Raw genomic sequence first — 9503 nt, 5'->3', positions numbered from 1 at the left:
CCTGCTCAACGGTTTCATATACGTGTACGTCTTTATCGCCTGTGCAGCGGTTCATGAACGTGTACGTCTTCTTCCTGCGCAACGGTTCATGGTTGTAAACGTGTTTGTCGCCTGCTAACTGTTAATGCACGTGTGCATCCTTATCGCCTGCGCAACGGTTCATATTCGTAAACGTGTTTGTCGCCTGCGAAACGGTTAATGCACGTATACGTCTTTATCGCCTGCGCAACGGTTCATGTTCGTAAACGTGTGTGTCGCCTGCGAAACGGTTAATGCACGTGTACGTTTTTATCACCTGCGCAACGGTTCATGTTCGTAAATGTTTGTGTCGCCTGCTAAACGGTTAATGCACGTGTCCGTCTTGATCGCCTGCGCAACGGTCCGTAACCGTAAACGTGTTTGTCGCCCCCGAAACGGTTAATGCACGTGAACGTCTTTATCGCCTGCGCAACGGTGCATGCATGTGTACGTCTTTATTGAATGGGCAACGGTCCATAATCGTAAACGTGTTTGTCGCCTGCGAAACGGTTAATGCATGTGTACGCCTTTATCGCCTGCGCAACGGTTCATGTTCGTAAACGTCTTTGTCGCCTGCAAAACGGTAAGTGCACGTGTACGCCTTTATCGCCTACTCAACGGTTCATGTACGTTAACTTCTATATGGCCTGCTCAACGGTTCATGTACTACGACTATTCGCCTGCGCAAAGATTTATGTACGTGTACGTCGTTATCGCCTGCTAAACGGTCCATGTACGTGTACGTATTTATCGCCTGCTCAATCGGTTCATGTACGTGTACATCTATATCGCCCGCGAAACGGGGCAACGGTTCATGCACGTGTACGTCATTATCGCCTGCTTAACAGTTAATGTACGTGTGCGTCTTTATCGCCTACCCAACAGTGCATGTACGTGTACGTCTTTGTCGCCTGCGCAACGGCTCATGTACGTGTACGTCTTATCGCATGCTCAACGGTTCATGTACGTGTACATCTATATTGCCTGCTCAACAGTTCATGTATATGTACGTCTATATAGCCTGCTCAACGGTTCATGTACGTGTACGTCTATATCGCCTGTGTCACGGTTCATGTACGTGAACATCTTACCGCCTGCTCAACGGTTCATGTACGTATACGTCTATATAGCCTGCTTAGCGGTTCATGTACGTTTGCGTCTACATCACCTGCTAAACGGTTCATTTATGTGAACGTTCTATCGCCTGCTCAACGGTTCATGTACGTGTATGTCTATATAGCCTGCTCAACTGTCCATTTACGTGTACGTTTTTATCGCCTGCTCAACGGTTCATGTACGTGTACGTCTATATCGCCTGTGCAACGCTTCATGCGCGTGTACGTTTTTATCGCATGCGCAACGGTTTATGAACGAGTACGTCTATATCGCCTGCTCAACGGTTTATGAACGTGGACGTCATTGCGTCTGCGCAACGTTTCATGTGCGGGTACGTGTTGATCGCCTACTCAACGGTTTCTGTATGTGTACGTCTATATCGTCTGATCAACGGTGTACAACGTCTTTTCGCCCGCGCAAAGGTTCATGTACGTGTACGTCTTTATCGCCTGCGCTAAGGTGTATGCACGTGTACGTCTTTATCGCCTGCTCAACGTTTCAAGTCCGTGTTCGTCTTTGTCGCCTGCTCAACGGTTCATGTACGTGTACGTCTTATCGCCTGCGCAACGCCGTTCATGTACGTGTACGTCTTTATCGCCTGCGCTATGGTGTATGCACGTGTACGTCTTTATCGCCTGCTTAACGATTCATGTGCGTGTACGTCTTTGTCGCCTGCGCAACGATTTATGTACATGTACGTCTTTATCGCCAGCGCAACGGTTCACGTACGTGTACGTCTTTGTCGCCTGCGCAACGGTTTATGTACATGTACGTTTTTATCGCCAGCGCAACGGTTCACGTACGTGTACGTCTTTATTGCCTGCGCAACGATTTATGTACATGTACGTTTTTATCGCCAGCGCAACGGTTCACGTACGTGTACGTCTTTATCACCTACTCAACGGTTCAAGCACGTGTACGTCTTTATCGCCAGCGCAACGGTTCACGTACGTGTACGTCTTTGTCGCCTGCGCAACGATTTATGTACATGTACGTCTTTATCGCCTACTCAACGGTTCACGTACGTGTACGTCTTTGTCGCCTGCGCAACGGTTTATGTACATGTACGTTTTTATCGCCAGCGCAACGGTTCACGTACGTGTACGTCTTTATTGCCTGCGCAACGATTTATGTACATGTACGTCTTTATCGCCAGCGCAACGGTTCACGTACGTGTACGTCTTTGTCGCCTGCGCAACGATTTATGTACATGTACGTCGTTATCGCCAGCGCAACGGTTCACGTACGTGTACGTCTTTGTCGCCTGCGCAACGGTTTATGTACATGTACGTTTTTATCGCCTACTCAATGGTTCACGTACGTGTACGTCTTTATTGCCTGCTCAACAGTTCACGTACATGTACGTTTTTATCGCCTACTCAACTGTTCATGCACGTGTACGTCTTTATTGCCTGCCCAACAGTTCACGTACGTGTACGTTTTTATCGCCTACTCAACAGTTCATGTACGTGTACGTCTTTATTGCCTGCTCAACTGTTCATGCACGTGTACGTCTTTATTGCCTGCCCAACAGTTCACGTACGTGTACGTTTTTATCGCCTACTCAACAGTTCATGTACGTGTACGTCTTTATTGCCTGCCCAACTGTTCATGCACGTGTACGTCTTTATTGCCTGCCCAACAGTTCACGTACGTGTACGTCTTTATTGCCTACCCAACAGTTCATGTACGTGTACGTCTTTATTGCCTGCTCAACAGTTCACGTACATGTACGTTTTTATCGCCTACTCAACAGTTCATGTACGTGTACGTCTTTATTGCCTGCTCAACAGTTCACGTACATGTACGTTTTTATCGCCTACTCAACTGTTCATGCACGTGTACGTCTTTATTGCCTGCTCAACAGTTCATGTACGTGTACAACAGTTCATGCACGTGTACGTCTTTATTGCCTGCCCAACAGTTCACGTACGTGTACGTCTTTATTGCCTACCCAACAGTTCATGTACGTGTACGTCTTTATTGCCTACTCAACAGTTCATGTACGTGTACGTCTTTATTACCTGCCCAACAGTTCATGTACGTGTACGTCTTTATTGCCTACCCAACAGTTCACGTACGTGTACGTCTTTATTTCCTACCCAACAGTTCATGTACGTGTACGTCTTTATTGCCTGCTCAACAGTTCATGTACGTGTACGTCTTTATTGCCTGCTCAACAGTTCACGCTACTCAACGGTTCATGTACGTGTACGTCTTTATTGCCTACCCAACAGTTCATGTACGTGTACGTCTTTATTGCCTGCCCAACAGTTCACGTACGTGTACGTCTTTATTGCCTGCCCAACAGTTCACGTACGTGTACGTCTTTATTGCCTACCCAACAGTTCATGTACGTGTACGTCTTTATTGCCTACCCAACAGTTCATGTACGTGTACGTCTTTATTGCCTACCCAACAGTTCATGTACGTGTACGTCTTTATTGCCTACTCAACAGTTCATGTACGTGTACGTCTTTATTGCCTGCCCAACAGTTCATGTACGTGTACGTCTTTATTGCCTACTCAACAGTTCATGTACGTGTACGTCTTTATTGCCTACTCAACAGTTCATGTACGTGTACGTCTTTATTGCCTACTCAACAGTTCATGTACGTGTACGTCTTTATTGCCTGCTCAACTGTTCATGCACGTGTACGTCTTTATTGCCTGCCCAACAGTTCACGTACGTGTACGTTTTTATCGCCTACTCAACAGTTCATGTACGTGTACGTCTTTATTGCCTGCCCAACTGTTCATGCACGTGTACGTCTTTATTGCCTGCCCAACAGTTCACGTACGTGTACGTCTTTATTGCCTACCCAACAGTTCATGTACGTGTACGTCTTTATTGCCTGCTCAACAGTTCACGTACATGTACGTTTTTATCGCCTACTCAACAGTTCATGTACGTGTACGTCTTTATTGCCTGCTCAACAGTTCACGTACATGTACGTTTTTATCGCCTACTCAACTGTTCATGCACGTGTACGTCTTTATTGCCTGCCCAACAGTTCACGTACGTGTACGTCTTTATTGCCTACCCAACAGTTCATGTACGTGTACGTCTTTATTGCCTACTCAACAGTTCATGTACGTGTACGTCTTTATTGCCTGCCCAACAGTTCACGTACGTGTACGTCTTTATTACCTGCCCAACAGTTCATGTACGTGTACGTCTTTATTGCCTACCCAACAGTTCATGTACGTGTACGTCTTTATTGCCTGCTCAACAGTTCATGTACGTGTACGTCTTTATTGCCTGCTCAACAGTTCACGCTACTCAACGGTTCATGTACGTGTACGTCTTTATTGCCTACCCAACAGTTCATGTACGTGTACGTCTTTATTGCCTGCCCAACAGTTCACGTACGTGTACGTCTTTATTGCCTGCCCAACAGTTCACGTACGTGTACGTCTTTATTGCCTACCCAACAGTTCATGTACGTGTACGTCTTTATTGCCTACCCAACAGTTCATGTACGTGTACGTCTTTATTGCCTACTCAACAGTTCATGTACGTGTACGTCTTTATTGCCTACCCAACAGTTCATGTACGTGTACGTCTTTATTGCCTACCCAACAGTTCATGTACGTGTACGCTTTATTGCCTACCCAACAGTTCACGTACGTGTACGTCTTTATTGCCTACTCAACAGTTCATGTACGTGTACGTCTTTATTGCCTGCCCAACAGTTCATGTACGTGTACGTCTTTATTGCCTACCCAACAGTTCATGTACGTGTACGTCTTTATTGCCTACTCAACAGTTCATGTACGTGTACGTCTTTATTGCCTACTCAACAGTTCATGTACGTGTACGTCTTTATTGCCTGCTCAACTGTTCATGCACGTGTACGTCTTTATTGCCTGCCCAACAGTTCACGTACGTGTACGTTTTTATCGCCTACTCAACAGTTCATGTACGTGTACGTCTTTATTGCCTGCCCAACTGTTCATGCACGTGTACGTCTTTATTGCCTGCCCAACAGTTCACGTACGTGTACGTCTTTATTGCCTACCCAACAGTTCATGTACGTGTACGTCTTTATTGCCTGCTCAACAGTTCACGTACATGTACGTTTTTATCGCCTACTCAACAGTTCATGTACGTGTACGTCTTTATTGCCTGCTCAACAGTTCACGTACATGTACGTTTTTATCGCCTACTCAACTGTTCATGCACGTGTACGTCTTTATTGCCTGCCCAACAGTTCATGTACGTGTACAACAGTTCATGCACGTGTACGTCTTTATTGCCTGCCCAACAGTTCACGTACGTGTACGTCTTTATTGCCTACCCAACAGTTCATGTACGTGTACGTCTTTATTGCCTACTCAACAGTTCATGTACGTGTACGTCTTTATTGCCTGCCCAACAGTTCACGTACGTGTACGTCTTTATTACCTGCCCAACAGTTCATGTACGTGTACGTCTTTATTGCCTACCCAACAGTTCATGTACGTGTACGTCTTTATTGCCTGCTCAACAGTTCATGTACGTGTACGTCTTTATTGCCTGCTCAACAGTTCACGCTACTCAACGGTTCATGTACGTGTACGTCTTTATTGCCTACCCAACAGTTCATGTACGTGTACGTCTTTATTGCCTGCCCAACAGTTCACGTACGTGTACGTCTTTATTGCCTGCCCAACAGTTCACGTACGTGTACGTCTTTATTGCCTACCCAACAGTTCATGTACGTGTACGTCTTTATTGCCTACCCAACAGTTCATGTACGTGTACGTCTTTATTGCCTACTCAACAGTTCATGTACGTGTACGTCTTTATTGCCTACCCAACAGTTCATGTACGTGTACGTCTTTATTGCCTACCCAACAGTTCATGTACGTGTACGTCTTTATTGCCTACCCAACAGTTCACGTACGTGTACGTCTTTATTGCCTACCCAACAGTTCATGCACGTGTACGTCTTTATTGCCTACCCAACAGTTCATGTACGTGTACGTCTTTATTGCCTACCCAACAGTTCATGTACGTGTACGTCTTTATTGCCTGCTCAACAGTTCATGTACGTGTACGTCTTTATTGCCTACCCAACAGTTCATGTACGTGTACGTCTTTATTGCCTGCCCAACAGTTCACGTACGTGTACGTCTTTATTGCCTACCCAACAGTTCATGCACGTGTACGTCTTTATTGCCTACCCAACAGTTCATGTACGTGTACGTCTTTATTGCCTACCCAACAGTTCATGTACGTGTACGTCTTTATTTCCTGCCCAACAGTTCATGTACGTGTACGTCTTTATTGCCTGCTCAACAGTTCATGTACGTGTACGTCTTTATTGCCTGCCCAACAGTTCATGTACGTGTACGTCTTTATTGCCTACCCAACAGTTCATGTACGTGTACGTCTTTATTGCCTACCCAACAGTTCATGTACGTGTACGTCTTTATTGCCTACCCAACAGTTCATGTACGTGTACGTCTTTATTGCCTACCCAACAGTTCATGTACGTGTACGTCTTTATTGCCTACCCAACAGTTCATGTACGTGTACGTCTTTATTGCCTACCCAACAGTTCATGTACGTGTACGTCTTTATTGTCTACCCAACAGTTCATGTACGTGTACGTCTTTATTGCCTACCCAACAGTTCACGTACGTGTACGTCTTTATTGCCTACCCAACAGTTCATGCACGTGTACGTCTTTATTGCCTGCCCAACAGTTCATGTACGTGTACGTCTTTATTGCCTACTCAACAGTTCATGTACGTGTACGTCTTTATTGCCTGCCCAACAGTTCATGTACGTGTACGTCTTTATTGCCTACCCAACAGTTCATGTACGTGTACGTCTTTATTGTCTACCCAACAGTTCATGTACGTGTACGTCTTTATTGCCTACCCAACAGTTCACGTACGTGTACGTCTTTATTGCCTACCCAACAGTTCATGTACGTGTACGTCTTTATTGCCTACCCAACAGTTCATGTACGTGTACGTCTTTATTGCCTACTCAACAGTTCATGTACGTGTACGTCTTTATTGCCTACCCAACAGTTCATGTACGTGTACGTCTTTATTGCCTACCCAACAGTTCATGTACGTGTACGTCTTTATTGCCTACCCAACAGTTCATGTACGTGTACGTCTTTATTGCCTACTCAACAGTTCATGTACGTGTACGTCTTTATTGCCTACCCAACAGTTCATGTACGTGTACGTCTTTATTGCCTACCCAACAGTTCATGTACGTGTACGTCTTTATTGCCTACCCAACAGTTCACGTACGTGTACGTCTTTATTGCCTACCCAACAGTTCATGCACGTGTACGTCTTTATTGCCTACCCAACAGTTCATGTACGTGTACGTCTTTATTGCCTACCCAACAGTTCATGTACGTGTACGTCTTTATTGCCTGCTCAACAGTTCATGTACGTGTACGTCTTTATTGCCTACCCAACAGTTCATGTACGTGTACGTCTTTATTGCCTGCCCAACAGTTCACGTACGTGTACGTCTTTATTGCCTACCCAACAGTTCATGTACGTGTACGTCTTTATTGCCTACCCAACAGTTCATGTACGTGTACGTCTTTATTGCCTACCCAACAGTTCATGTACGTGTACGTCTTTATTGCCTGCCCAACAGTTCATGTACGTGTACGTCTTTATTGCCTGCTCAACAGTTCATGTACGTGTACGTCTTTATTGCCTGCCCAACAGTTCATGTACGTGTACGTCTTTATTGCCTACCCAACAGTTCATGTACGTGTACGTCTTTATTGCCTACCCAACAGTTCATGTACGTGTACGTCTTTATTGCCTACCCAACAGTTCATGTACGTGTACGTCTTTATTGCCTACTCAACAGTTCATGTACGTGTACGTCTTTATTGCCTACCCAACAGTTCATGTACGTGTACGTCTTTATTGCCTGCCCAACAGTTCATGTACGTGTACGTCTTTATTGCCTACCCAACAGTTCATGTACGTGTACGTCTTTATTGCCTACTCAACAGTTCATGTACGTGTACGTCTTTATTGCCTGCTCAACAGTTCACGCTACCCAACAGTTCACGTACGTGTACGTCTTTATTGCCTGCCCAACAGTTCATGTACGTGTACGTCTTTATTGCCTACCCAACAGTTCATGTACGTGTACGTCTTTATTGCCTACTCAACAGTTCATGTACGTGTACGTCTTTATTGCCTACTCAACAGTTCATGCACGTGTACGTCTTTATTGCCTGCCCAACAGTTCACGTACGTGTACGTCTTTATTGCCTGCTCAACAGTTCATGTACGTGTACGTCTTTATTGCCTGCTCAACAGTTCATGAACGTGTACGTTTTTATTGCCTGCTCAACAGTTCACGTACGTGTACGTCTTTATTGCCTGCTCAACAGTTCACGTACGTGTACGTCTTTATTGCCTGCTCAACAGTTCATGTACGTGTACGTTTTTATCGCCTGCGCACCAGTTAATGCACGTATTTGTTCTTGATCACCTGCACAACGACACATGTATGATTGCGTCTATATCGCATGTGCAACGGCAACGTTGACGTTTAGTTTCAGTTTTGTTTAAGGGTCTTCCACAGTACAAAAGTGGGTGGGCAAGGCTTAACGTAGAAATGTTTCAATCTTTTTCATGTGTAGAACCTACATCTTTCAAACATGTTTTGTGTTATTAAGGAGTTGAGAATATTTTACGAAAACATATTTCGGATAAAAAAAAGAACATTTGCATTTTTTCGGTAAAGTTTGTCGACAATATAAATATGTTTTTGTGTGATAATACTCCAGACTACAAAATGATCGTGTCGTCTTGAATGATTTGACACAAAAACGTGTTTATTTTGTTTAAAGAAATTTTCGGAAAAAAATGTACCTCTTTTTATTGAAAATCTGATAAAGCCTTATTTAATATATGTAGCTTAATTCCTCATTACAGCTACACATGTTGCAACGGATGTATGTATTCAATGGTGGTGTACTTGTCAGTTTGGCTTTGTACACTAAAAAATGAATTTCACTAATATCAACTGAAATAGCAACACATTAATTTTAAAAAAAAACCCATAAATAACAGAAAGATCAAATAAAGATTCCTCAATCAGCGTTTTCTAATGGCAAAATTAGATGTAACAACAAACAGTTTAGCATTTCAGACACACGGTTTTCTGACATAAAAAAATGAAAAGACAATTTTCTTGCAATGAAATGTCCGACAACAATATTAACGCAAAAATGTTTTTGTAGAAAAATATGTAAGAAAAACATGCATGTAAATCACCCCAAACAGTTATTATTTACTTCAATGATAACATGTTAATTTAGTATACATATGATCGAATTACATTATTGTTGATAATACTGTAACAATTGTATTTGTTTTCG

The sequence above is a fragment of the Mya arenaria genome, chromosome 3, assembly GCF_026914265.1.
Source record: "Mya arenaria isolate MELC-2E11 chromosome 3, ASM2691426v1".
NCBI classification, from domain to species: domain Eukaryota; kingdom Metazoa; phylum Mollusca; class Bivalvia; order Myida; family Myidae; genus Mya; species Mya arenaria.
Note: the sequence above shows the minus strand (reverse complement) of the source record.